This window comes from Ambystoma mexicanum, chromosome 10 (genome assembly GCF_040938575.1).
Source record: "Ambystoma mexicanum isolate Mex_15411 chromosome 10, UKY_AmexF1_1, whole genome shotgun sequence".
Taxonomy (NCBI): Eukaryota; Metazoa; Chordata; class Amphibia; order Caudata; family Ambystomatidae; genus Ambystoma; species Ambystoma mexicanum.
The window spans coordinates 853,044,942-853,058,316 of NC_090932.1; positions in this window are offsets into that span (position 1 = coordinate 853,044,942).

Sequence of the window (13,375 nt, forward strand, 5' to 3'; positions counted from 1 at the left end):
GCAGAAAGAGACGTTGAGAGCATCCAGTGAGAAGACGCAATAACAACACCCCGGGAAGAGCAAGTGACGTGCTCCCACGAGAAAGAAGGTAACATAAGTCATGGGAGATCCGGTAGGGGTTTTGACAATACTGAAGAGTACATTAGGAGTAATCTCCCTCGTCACAGTAAAAGGGATAAAGACGTTACAAGGGAATAGTGCATCAGAAGTAATCTCCCTCATCACAGTACCCATGCCAAAATTGCCAGGAGAGCATCAAGAGAAAGCTTCCTCATCAGAATAATCAAAAGGAAGATTTCAAAAGTGAAGAGTGCTTCAGGAGAAATCTGCCTCATCACAATAATCATGAGATAGACATTGAGAACCAAGGAAGTTACAAGAGTGGTTTCATTAATAATAGTGCTTTGAAAAATAGTGGAAGAGGCCAAGTACACTTCAGGAGTGATCTCCCTTGTTTCATTGCTCAAGAAGAAGACCAGTGAAGCCTGGGACTGTACATTGTATTAAAAAGGAAGAACTGTTGGACAATTGGTCAAGCCAAGGAAAGTCCCTGGGAGGAACTACAAGGACTCTTGAAGGCTGTCATCAGAGACTATCCGAAATCAGCCTTTAAGACTGATACAATTTGACCGGGGGGATGGAGTCAATCTCCTGGTCTCATCTTTTGTAGAATCAGAAAACTATTTCAAAAGATTGGCAGAAAACTGCCTTGAATCTCAATCAGCTGAGCCGGGAGAAGGGTGTAATTCTCCTGTTGACCTTCTTTTGTTACTTCAGTATCTTTGGTTAGTGGTAGCATCAGAGTTGGAGAGTTTTTGGACAGAGGACGGACAATTTAGTTGACGACCACGCTGACGATGAGCACTCAAGCTAGAATTCATTTAGTTAAGGCAACCCCTTTATTGATAGGGAGAGAAAGGTGCTTTTCCTTTTTGTTGTTAAATACAAATCTAAAGTTGAAATGCCACCCATTTGTCCGACTCCTTCTTCTGATTTACTACATTAGAAACAATGTAGACCAATTAACCATAGAGTCGGATACCCTGTCCACCAATCGAAGCCTTTCCAGAATGGGTTGGTGATCCAGGGTATCAAAAGCAGCTGATAGGTCCACCATAATCAGCAGAATACATTCCAAATGTTATTCCATAAAATATTTTCTTTCATGTCTAAAAGGGCAACTTCCATGCCCTTGTGAGGACAACAACCTGACTATTTATCACTCAAGAGGGTACATGATTCCACCAATTCCTGAAGTTGCAAGGTGATCACTTTTTCAAGGATTTGACCAGAATTAAGCATCATCAAGAGGCTTAACTCTGATCAAGGCAGATTTGTTTTTTTAAAGCAGCTTGATCCAATGATTTTAATTTGATCCGGAACCAAGAACTGTGATGTAGGGAAAGTGAAAAAGGTACTAATAAATCATGTGAGATCATGCAGGTTGTCCATCATGATGGGTCCAGGGCAAGGATTATCAGTACTTTAAGTCACTTTCATTGTAATAATTATACACCAAAAACCTTCCTGATGTGAAACTTAAGGGATGGCCATTTCCAAGACCTGGGTGTTTGGGGAAAGATTTGAATCAGTGGGTGTTTGTACGCTGAGGTGTTATATATAATTTGGCTACAATTCGTTGCAATTCTTAGAGTCTAAAAAATCATCAATAGACCGAACCCATTGTAAAGTAACTGGAACCGTAAGGCTGGGCGACACTTCATTTTGCAGTAGTTGAAAAATGACTTTCTTTGCCAAAATGATATCCTCTTTTTATTGCTTCGTAGTTGTGGCAAGAGAATTGTGACTTTCGGCAGTGTTATGATTCTACCAGGAGCACTGGGCTCTGCTAGGTTTGGTCAAAAGAATATGAAGGTCTGGAGTACAGCACAGTTTTAAGCAAAAGGATTTGGGTCATGATAAGCGCAACGTTTTCAGTAATTGAAGAGAGCTTATGATTATATTTGGCTAATAGAAAGTGCAGATTCTCAGGAAAGGAAGGACTTTTGAAAGCCGCTTGGATCCAAGGTGCAAAACCATTTGTGTTTGATTTTTTTGGATGATCTACAGATTCACTAGTAGGAGGGGTGAGGGAAGAGATGTGGGAACGAGGACACAATATATTAAACCTCATAAGCATATTTTCACTTCAGTGAAGAGGTTGAATGACTGATTTAAAGACAGTTCGAATTTTGTAGGGGATCCGGTCTGTAGTGTGGCCTTTTGAAACACAATTCAGAAGCATGAATATCCTGAAACGTGTGGTCTGAAGGATCATAGGCTCATCAATCAAATTCCATTAAAATGAGATTGTGTTCAGCCATGGAGAAAGTATAAAGGAGAAATGTGTAAACTTGAGATGTGGAGGACTGTAAACCAAAGGGACGTTGACAGGCAAGTTTGGGAGCATAAGCATGTTTGCTGTAACGCCTTCAAAGCTCGATGTTTCTGAGAAATGAGCTTTGCAAATCTGAAGAGAAGATTTTTTTAAAAAGTTTGATTAATCAAAGAGCAACCAGAGTCTGGAGGGCCAGAAATGTCATTAAAGTAAAAGATAAAGTAAAGTGGTAAAGTATATACTATCACTATTTGCATCAAAGTATCGTACTGTTGTTGGTTTGTTATTGTCCTTTTGTTTGTTTTTTACTAATTCATCGTTTGCCAATCCACCGTAATAGTCAGTGGTCATTTTTCAATGACAAGATTGGTTCCTGCGGCCAAGTCCAATGGTTGCTGGGCACACCTCCCAGTGATCCCTGTGGACCCAGAAGAGATGATTCCATCCGAGGGGACACCTGGCTGGAGCACCCAGAGACTCTGTGAAAGTGAACAGAGCAGATACAGAAGAAGAGCCGTACCAAAATGAAGGGTCTGGTGAACACAGGTAATTGCAACAGTACATTGTCATGTCTTTTATAGTATTGATGTCTCTGGTTAAAGAATTTTGAAATCTGCAATCTAAAAACTGTTGAGCTTATCAAAGGGTACAGGAGGGAAGGTAGCCTGCCTGCGGAACTGTTTATCTGAATGAGAAAAAGTGAAAGCTGTTGGCTACCACAGCTTAGAATAAAAATAAAAAGCAGTGCATCCATGCTCCCTACTGACTTAAGAGGACATTACACTGTTGTGCTTGTCAGAGCAGTGTACTATGGATCAGGGATTAGGATGGATGTGTTCTGTGTAGGAATGTATTTAGAGCCCCATGGTTGTTCTTTCTAAACCCTTGTCTTGACACTTGACACCCTAAATGTGCAGCTCAGTTGCAACCCTGCTTTAAATTTCACATTCTCCTCTAACCTAGTACAGGAGCTGTAAAAGGCTTTGTTTCTACTGATTATGGGTCTACTCCTTGACTCTCACCTACCCAAGCCTCTGAAACAAGCTGAAATACTGCTCTGCATTGTGGGTAGCATAATGGGGGATATAGGCTTTTTACCAGCAGTTATCTAAATCTGACCAACACCTATGTGTGTCACTGAAATTTCTTTTCGAGGGGGGAATGGAGGTCAGGTGGTAATACATGAGTCTCTGCATAGACATGGCAGAGTGGCTAGCTATGAGCCGTACCAACTCCACCAGCCACAAGACACAATATCGTCCCAATGCAGACAGAGTTCGGAATGAGCCTGTATCTGGAATAAGTCATACCATGTCTTACCCCTGTGAGAATGGTTTCAGGTTAGTCTAGACAAGGGCCACTTCCTCCTAAAGGATGTCCAGCACACCTCATGTTTACTCACTACTCGCCCAAAGCATTTAAGTAAGATAATTTGGGACAAATATAAACAGAGTGAATCACCTAAACACTTCCCTCAGGAAGGCACATTTGACCTAGATAAGATAACAACCCTACGTAAGGCATTAGAAAATAAAGGTACATGTGTACACCAACGGCAATTTGACAGCTACCTAGACTGGTATACCAAAGCTACTAAGAGTTAGACCAGGCACTGAAAAACACCAAAGAAAAACTCCAGGAGCAAGTTCAATCCCTGAAAACCAAGTACTCTAACCTGCAAGTACCAGCCAACAAAGCCAAGGACAAATGTTTATATGCTGTAATCCAAGGGCAGCCCCCACCAAAGGAAACATCAGAAGATATTCTGGAGACTTACAACCCAGCCATTTTAAATGTTGCATCCGTTCACCAACTGGCTAGCCCAGACTCAGGCTTTTGCACTCGCCTTCCTCAGCCACGTCATCAATGTTTGAAGGTTTCCCAAATGTGATGGCCAATACCAGTACTGGTCACAGGAGGATAGCTCAGCGGCAACGTGCGCGCCTTGGAAGCAAGACAGCACGAAGCAACACAGGTTTGATCCCCTGGTCCACGCTTATAAACCTCTGGGTGTTTAAGCGCGTTATAAATATGCAACTAAAACACACAACAAAAAAAAACAATTACGCAACTAAACTATTTCTGTAACAGCGCCTCGATGCCTACGGGCTATGTGAGCACTTTAAAAATGTAAAATAAAAAAACTGGTGCATTCCCGCTCAAACAGTTTCCTGGAAGAGGCAATGCCTTAGTTAATGTACATGCTCCCTGGACTGCAGCTGATTTGTTCAATATCGTTCAGAGATTCCCAAAGATACGAGAAGAACCCGTTAAGTTCCAAGAGGAGCTTCATGGTATGAAAGACTGTTATAACCTTTTGTGTGGTGAGTTGAATCAATTGTTGCGAGCAGTGCTACCCACAGATACGTTTACACAGCTGAAAGTGCATGCCAACTGGCCAGCTGAAGAACTTGTTACCGCCATGGGCCTGAAAACATATACGGATTGACTGGTACAAACTATCTTTGAAATCTATTCCTGAAAAATGGATTGGTCCAAAATAAATGCATGTAAGCAAGCCAAGGGTGAAATCCTCCGGAATATCTTGCGCATCGGAAACAATGTTTTGAATAATGTTATGGGATTGTTGATGCAGACGTTATAGCATTTCAAGCTGTGGTGGCTCAGTTTGTAACAGGTTTCCAACCTAAGGTATCAGAGGGAATTAAGGCAGTGCTAATAGGGTTGGAAGGAAAGGGTTTGGTACAGGTGTTATGTGCTGCAGAGTACTTCCATGAAAAGATGAAAAGACAGAAAGAAACTACTGAAGCCAAACATATGATGCTGGAGATTCAGAGTTTACAACCTTCCAAGGAAAGGGAAGCATTCCGCCCAACACTAGGAGGGTGAGGGCGAGGATGGGGAAGAGGCAGAGCAGCATGAACCAGGGCAAAATGCTGAGAGGTATTACACAAACACAAACAGTGATCATTGTAAATACAGCAAAGAGTTGGGACACTGGAAAGCTGACTAACCACATCGACCTCAGCATGACAGTTGAGTCGGGCAGCCAACCTCATCAAGCAGAATGACTAGGTCCCAGAATCAACTGACACTACTTCAGACCAATGGTTAGGATTGTCAAGGGGTTTCCGAACTTGTTGAACCACTCATACTGATTGATTCTACTGATTGTGTCATTGCTGGTCAAAAGATTTCATGTTTGGTTGACAAGGGAGCATCACACTCCACACTGAAAGCCTCTGCGTTTCTACAAATGATGCTTTCTGACGAAATTGTTAATGCTGTAGGTAAGGGGGTATGCCAATATCCTTCTTATGGTCACGATAGGTCCCATTTCTGACCAACATGTGTTTCACAAAGAGGCTTCTGCACAGTCGTGAAAAGCGAGTGGTGTAATTTCATACCCAGTTATGCAAGCAACATTATTGGCATCATCACCCACATTTGCCACACTGTAAGCCTCCTTCACACCGGTCTGGAAGCTACCTGGGCATTTGGGTCTTGGATTGAGGGTCTACTGGGACCTCTGGGTGCATCTATTGGTCAGATCTTACTTGTAGCGCTGGTCATAATTCTAAGTTTGTCCTGTCTGATGATGGCTTGTAAGTGTTTCTATTATCGAGCATGTTCCACCTACTCTGAAGTCCCTTATACTGGCCAACTGCTTTACTGTCATGCTAATGAAGAAATACTATGTTATGATATGCCTGGATATGATGTTTGTTCCGCTAAAGATGTATGTAATGAGACTGGATTGAAGGTCTCATAGGAGGGAATTGTTGACGAAAGTATGGAATTGAAAATTGTATGTACTCCACTAGCACACTGCTGCATTATAATATTGAGTAGGTATTGCAAACTGCCCTGTTTAAACAACTGTTTCTTCTCAGTGTGAGGTGAGGCTTTAGGCTTTACGGTGCATGTTCTTGCAATTAAGGCTTTTCACCTAGGCTGTAGCTATGTTCGCCTTCACATCTCTCACTTATGACGTGTTTCTCTTTGGGCATAGGTAAGCATGGTTTAAGCTCTGTCTTTCTTCGGAAAAGCGTCATTAGCAGACAGAAGTCATCATACTGTAAGCATGCTCGCCTTCCTCAGACTGTGTGTGAACCTCTGAGGAGTATATTCAGCTCCACTAAATGTATCTCAAGGTGTGAGAATGCAGCTGATTTCAAAGACTTGTGTAGAGGGGATTTGTTCCCTGCTTGTAACACTGTTTCAGTATTATTCCCTGCACTGTCTGAACTTCCCCTTACATTGAAATGCATGTGTTCCTTTGGCAATAAGAGAACAGTGTGTGGAGAAACAGGGGGTTCTCACTTGGCTCGAAGCCTCATACTGACATTGGTGTGTTGTAGTCCTGCTGTTTGTTTTATTATTAATAACTTGTTCACCAATCTCCCAGAATAGACAGTGGTCATTTTTCCACAACAAGCCAAGAAGGGAGAGACACAAATAACAACACCAGAGAAGGAGGTTGGGACTGTGGTACCTGTGCCTCACCTGGCCCTAGGCCTATTCTTAGAGAGGTCTACCCCCAGCTTCATCTACAACTTGAAGATTTAAGCATCAATCCCTGGGTCTGATACACCCTGAATGGAAGGGTTGCCCTCCTGAGAGTGTATCATTCTGACCAAGCAATGACAGAATTACCCTTCAGCCAAGACAAGATGCAAGTGATGCTTAAAACCCCACATAGTGTGGGTGGCTTTTATTTGTCTGCCAGGGAACAGAGCCAAGGGAAGAGAGGGATTGGCTGATGGGCTGGGGTCTTTACAGAAGCAAGAATCGCTCATCTTTGGTACCTTTGGTTGTCCAACGTTCCTACACCCACTTCACCAGAAGCCATTGGTTTAATTATGTTATAAAAAAACACTCTATTGTGAAATAAACTGTCTGAGACTGCAGTTGTTTGTTGGTCCCCCAGCCGTGGCAACAAACATATTTGCATCAATACAGGAATTAATACTTTGAAAAAGGGTAAACGAATATCCAATTTTACCACAATCATTTAGTGAACCCTCCTCCGTGAACATAGTATGTAGCAGGGTTTGGTCCAGAATGAGGAAACTCTATGGCTTAGTGCTATCTAGACTGCCCACCGAGCACACAACACACTGGACCCCACCGAATGTGTTTTTGCTCGACAGAATCCTTGCCTTTTAGTCTCACTACACATGTAAAATGAAAGCACTAAGCCGCATGATTTCCGTGCTCCATTAGAGAGTGCTGCTCATTTGGAGGTAGTATGCTAAATTATGATAATTTGGATTATATTTTACCAAGCTTATTGTGTGTAACAAAGTTGGCTCTGCTCTGTAAACCCCAGAAGCACCCATATATGAGCCGGCCACACACATTTGCGCACGCGCATCAAGAAGTGCTTAGAAAGTGCTGTTAGCTGTCCTGCTGGTCGTACTTCTGAACCCAGGCTAACTATGTGTGAGAGAGTTGATTCCGCCTCCTACATCCTGGAAGTACCCATATCTGAGCCGGCCACGCGCATCTGCGCGCGTGCATCAAGAAGTGCTCAGAAAGTGCTGTTAGCTGTCCTGCTGGTCGTACTTGTGAACCGAGGTCAGTTTTTCACAATAATACAAAATTAAGGACTTTTGCTGGACATGGAAATGCTGCATAAGCTGTGAGAAACTTGCTGGACTTAGTATATCATTTACAACATAGTTATATATATTTTCTTTTTCACTTTTTAGGCTAATTGTGTGTGAGCCAGTTGGCTCGCCCCCTACAATTCGTAAGCACCCATATCTGAGGCTGCCGCATGCATCTGCGCGTGTGCATCAAGAATTGCTCAGAAAGTGCTGTTAGCTGTTTGCGGTGTGAGGGGTGAGGGATTAGAGAGGTTAGTGTTCAATTAGTGGCTCAAAGTTATCATAACATTTTTAGCCGTTGTTGCTGTGACTGTGCCGGCACATAGTAGCGTGCTGGGTTCAGTGTGCAGATAGGTAACACTACCAGGCAGCGTGAGTTTGCAGCCATTTTTTCAATTTAGTGCACACAATTGTGATGACTACTCTGGCGGAAGTTGAAGCTGCACAAAGAATATGTGTGACAAGCATGATCGACATCCGGACTTCCATGGGGTCTTCGGGGATGCTAGAGCTTCCTGAAGAGGTGAGACCGATCGAGATCGGGGAGGTGAGATCGCTTGTAGAGAACACTAAACGTAGTGTTGGTAGCCCAATGATCAATACTTCCCTTCCAATGTTGTCACCAGGCCACACATATCCGCGTAGAACAAATAGAACTTGTACTCCCAAGACAATTACTAGGCATGTGAAGAGCAGTTAAAATGTAGCCAAAATAACAAACTTTTACTCTAAAATTGATAGTACTGGTTTGAAGCCAATAGAAGAGGAGGCGGCAATGAATGAGATTGTGTTAGATCTTAGTGCGTCATTGCCATGCCTTGGTTTGAAATTGCTGGAAAGGGTAATATGTCTGCATGAGAAAACTGATAGGGAAACCAATCCAATGTGCTACAATCAACAGGCATATAGTGAAATAATATGTAACATTGAGCAGTGGTGAACTCTGGATAACAATGACACAAGCAGCATTAATGTGGGGAATGGTGGAAGTGGGAATGTTGAGAGTGTCATTTGGAGTCATGATGTGGGTGAGGGCACATGCAAACATGGTGAAAAGGTGATTGAAGAAACAAAAAGTGCTTTCAGACGTGAGGCTTAGTGAAATATTAGATGTAGGTAATGATAGTAGTGTATTTGGTGTTACAGGAATTGCTACAACGCTGGGGGATAATACACAATCATCACCAGCGACCATGATGATGAGAAATGAAATTGACGTAGGCTCTTTTCCACTCTCAATAGATGAAGCAGAAATACATAGGTCACCTGATAAAATAGAGGACAGCCAAGATTTTGAAATGAACCTAGATTCCTCATTAGTGATATATAGTAGTAGTATGAGCATTTTCTCGACTGCAATGTATGAGGCATTTGAAAATCTCTTGACTACCCTAGTGGAGAAACGTGAGCAAGTTGAAAACAAACTTCATGTTCAGTCTCTGCTATTACATAAAAGCATTAATCAAGGTAGAAGAGTATACAGAGATTATGGGATAAACACTGATGTGGAAGTGCGACATACCACAATAAACACAGACATAGACCATGATAAAGTGTAAGTAGTCGAATTGAGTGATGGAGCGAAGTCTGGTGCAATATAATCAACAAAAACAATGACATCTATGAGACAAACTAGGGGAGTGCATGAAGATCGAGCACAGGCCACGGCATGGGACACAGGGTTGTCTGTTGATCTTACAAAAAATATATCCTCTAAAAATCAGATGACAACAAGGAAAAAGATTAAAAAGAATTGCGCAAGCTATGATGTATGACTCCAGGAAGATGTACAGATATAGAAAAAACAGAAATAGATGCATCACCTCTTGTGACAATAAGATAGAGATGAGCCAATCCGGCCAAGAGAGGTACGGGCAGATAAAACATGTGTGGAAGGGCATCAGGAAAATAGAAGTACTCAAGTGGAGCATAGAATTGATCTAACACAGAAAGTATGATAGAACTCTCCCACATTGTGCCAGTTTTAGGAAGTGATCAAGTTAAAAAAAAGTCAATGATATTCGACTATTTCTATGTGAATCTTTGAACATGGGTGTGCCTTTGAATAAGAATCATGAAATGAATGATTGACTGGCACTGTTGAAATCCCATAACACGAAGAAAAATAAACAGGCTTTGGGGGACAGTAATTGGGCATTGGAAGCAGTTCATTGTCTATTTGCTGGGATGGGAGAATTCGAGTTGTGTGATAGTGGTGTGAATAGTATAGACAATGTGAAGATTATTGGGAACCCTAAGAAAAAGTCTAAAGAGTGTGCTATTAGCAAAGCCAATGCTGCATCCCAAACTCATCCTTTAACCACGAATGAAATGAACAAAGTCAAAAATGACCTGCTGGGTGTAGAGGTGGTGGGAAATAAACCAAAAGAGATTAATGTTACAGCCGCAGTAGTCTGAGCCCTGCAACTGAGGTCAATTTGTGGCATTGATCAACACCCACCATTAAATAGGGCGGTGTTGCTCTCTACTTTACATCTAAATCATTCCTCTTCGAGTTATCATTACTGATGATATTCTGATAGTTGATCAGCTTGACGATAAAACATGTTTTACGTCAAATATATGGTTTAGAAGTGAGAATACAATTGACTATACTCTAAGGTATGAGGATGATCTGTTTAAGTTTGGTTATAGCTGCGTCGAAACAAACATGCCCATGGTTAAGTATAGAAATGATTGTAAATCTAACTCTGAGTGTCCTATAAAAGATGAAAAGCTTAAACCAACTAAAATCCACTAGAACAAAAGAGAGTAAATGAGAAAAGAACCATCAATTGTGAAATGATAAAGCAAAAGAATTACAGTTAGAGAAAATCACGGAAAATGATGGGTACTGGCAATGGCTTCTGAAGGCATTTAAGGCTCACTTTGTAAATTCTAGTCTAGTCGATAACAATAGCTTGATCTGCTCGTGTAATACTAGGGGTCATGTCCACTTATCAGCGGATGACGGTTTACTGGCCAACTTAAACCTCTTTTGTTTTGTTGCCTTGCAGGAAACCTGGATGACCTCTTGATGGCTGTAGCACTCATCAGATCCTGGCAGTAAAGGCACCCATTGGGAGACCAAAGGGCGGGTTTATGGTTACTTTACGATATCCATGGGAGATAGTAGATACAACATGGTCATCAAGCATGGTCCAAGCAGTGATCATTAAAAGTGGAATGTTAGAGACCAAATAATTAGTGCTTGTCAATGTATATGATCCACCGAACCTTGCAGCTCATTCTCAAAATATGACAAAAGTCAGATATATTATGAAGCAGATTCCCCTGGGAATTCCACTTATAACATTGGGTGATTTTAATTGAAAAATAGGAGCTAATATTGAAGGATTTTTTCATCAAAGTTCAGCTGGCCAATGTAAATTGTGGGAAAACAACAAGCAGGGGAGAGGTCGGGCAGATGTGCTTTATTCACACAATATGGTAATGTTAAATGACCATTGTGAAGGAGATGCCGTGAAAGCTCATACACGTATCAGTGGAAAAAGTGCATCCACACTAGATTTTATCTTTGTGGATGAAGCTGCATTCTGTTTGGTGGTAGACATGGTGGTACTGATTTAAGATGAGAGTGATCATATGCCTGTATGCGCCTTACTCACTACACAGAGATTTGAGCATTAGTCTGAAGGAAATGGTGCTATGTTTGTTAATAATGGAGGAAACAGGATTCAATGGAATCTGACTAAGCTAGAAAAAGCAAGAATAATTTGTGAAAGAACATGTCCCTTGTTTTCTGAAAGATGGATTAATGTCAGTACATCAAATGAGTGCCTACTCATACCAGAATTCGCACTGATGATAGCTAGCATCAAGGAGGTCACCCTGCAATCTCGCAAATATAAAAGTGATAGTGAGCGATGGAATCGCAATGATGTTAATGGACACAACTATGATAAGAGGGTATAGGAGGCCAAAAAAAATTGGAGGAATGACATCTGAAAGACAGTACAAGTGGGATTGGGTACTACAACGGCAGTAGAAATTGACGCAATCATAAAATCTTTAAAGACAAGCTATCGTAGATGGCTACAACACCATTTTGTGACTGTTAAAGATTAACTGTGGATGCAGATAGAACACCATGTAAGAACGAATACCAACAGAGGTATATGGTCGGTCATGGGTGGCACTGTCAAAAAACAACTACCAATTATTATTACCCGGCGTGAGACAATCAGATCGTTACACGCAATCTGATTGGCTCTCAATGGGGCTTTTACCTGACGCAGAATCCCTCAAAGCTTAAGCTTCCTTCACATCCTGACGTGGGGGTGTGGCAGCCCCTCAGCCACATGGCTGGAGGCTGCCATCCTCCCCCGCCGCAGATTTGGGTAAGTGTTTTCTCCCCGCCCCCCCAAACAATCCCCTCCCCACCCTCCCAACCCCACTTACCTTCTTATGGGTCTTTTATCGAGAGCAAACGTGCTGGGACCACTTCTGTCCCCAGCGCGTCTGTTCCCGATGGTTGCCATGGAAAGGGAAAACAGACTCTGTTTTCCCTTCCCAGGTGGCAATTTTTTGTTACATTTCAAAAAATAAAATTTTGTTCCGAAATGCCACAGCGTTTCGGAACAGAAAAGCAACGCTCTTTGTACCCCGGTCTTGTCGTCCGGGCTACTAATAGCAATAAGACCCTCGCAACGGGGCCTGTAACTATGGGCCCTGGGCATTACCTGACTCAGTAAAGCCCCCACTGCTCGGGGCTTATTGCTTAAACAATGTACCTGAGGTAGCTTGGGCAGCACATATAGCTAACACATTGGGTTCTGTGACACCTACTGATGATGTACATAATGGGGTTGATGCTAAATGGAGATGTAAATCTGTAATCCTTGACTTGAGTGTTATGATTGCAAAGCTTCCATCCTCTCGTGCTTCTGGTCCTCATGGCACCTGTAATGGATTAGTAAAAATGGCTCCACATCTGTGGGCAAAGGCCCGTCATATCCTCTTTGTATACATTGGTGAACATGGGCAGATTCCCTCCTCATGGACGGAGAGTACAATTCTGATGATATACAAAAAGGGATGTTGGAAAAATCCCTCAAATTTTCAGATGCTGGCCATGCTGGCTATAACGGCAACAATCTTTGCGAGAGTACTCTTAAACGAGTTAAACCAGTGGATATCAGACAAGAGCATTCTTCCAGGTAACCAAATGTGATTTAGACGCAAATCAAGCACAACAATTTGCTCACCCTGGTCACCACCATTGAATATGCCTGGAAACGTTGCCAGGGTCCAGTATATGGTGACTTTATAGATTTTAGTTTTGGCAGATCTGGTGGAAGTGCTGAAACTCTAAACAGCATGCCCAGTGAAAATTGTTGCATTGAAAATAGAATGGCTTGCATATGCAGATGACCTGCTATTGTCAGAGTATACCCCAAGAGGCCTTCAATGGATGGTCGATTATGCCAAATCCAATGGGCTA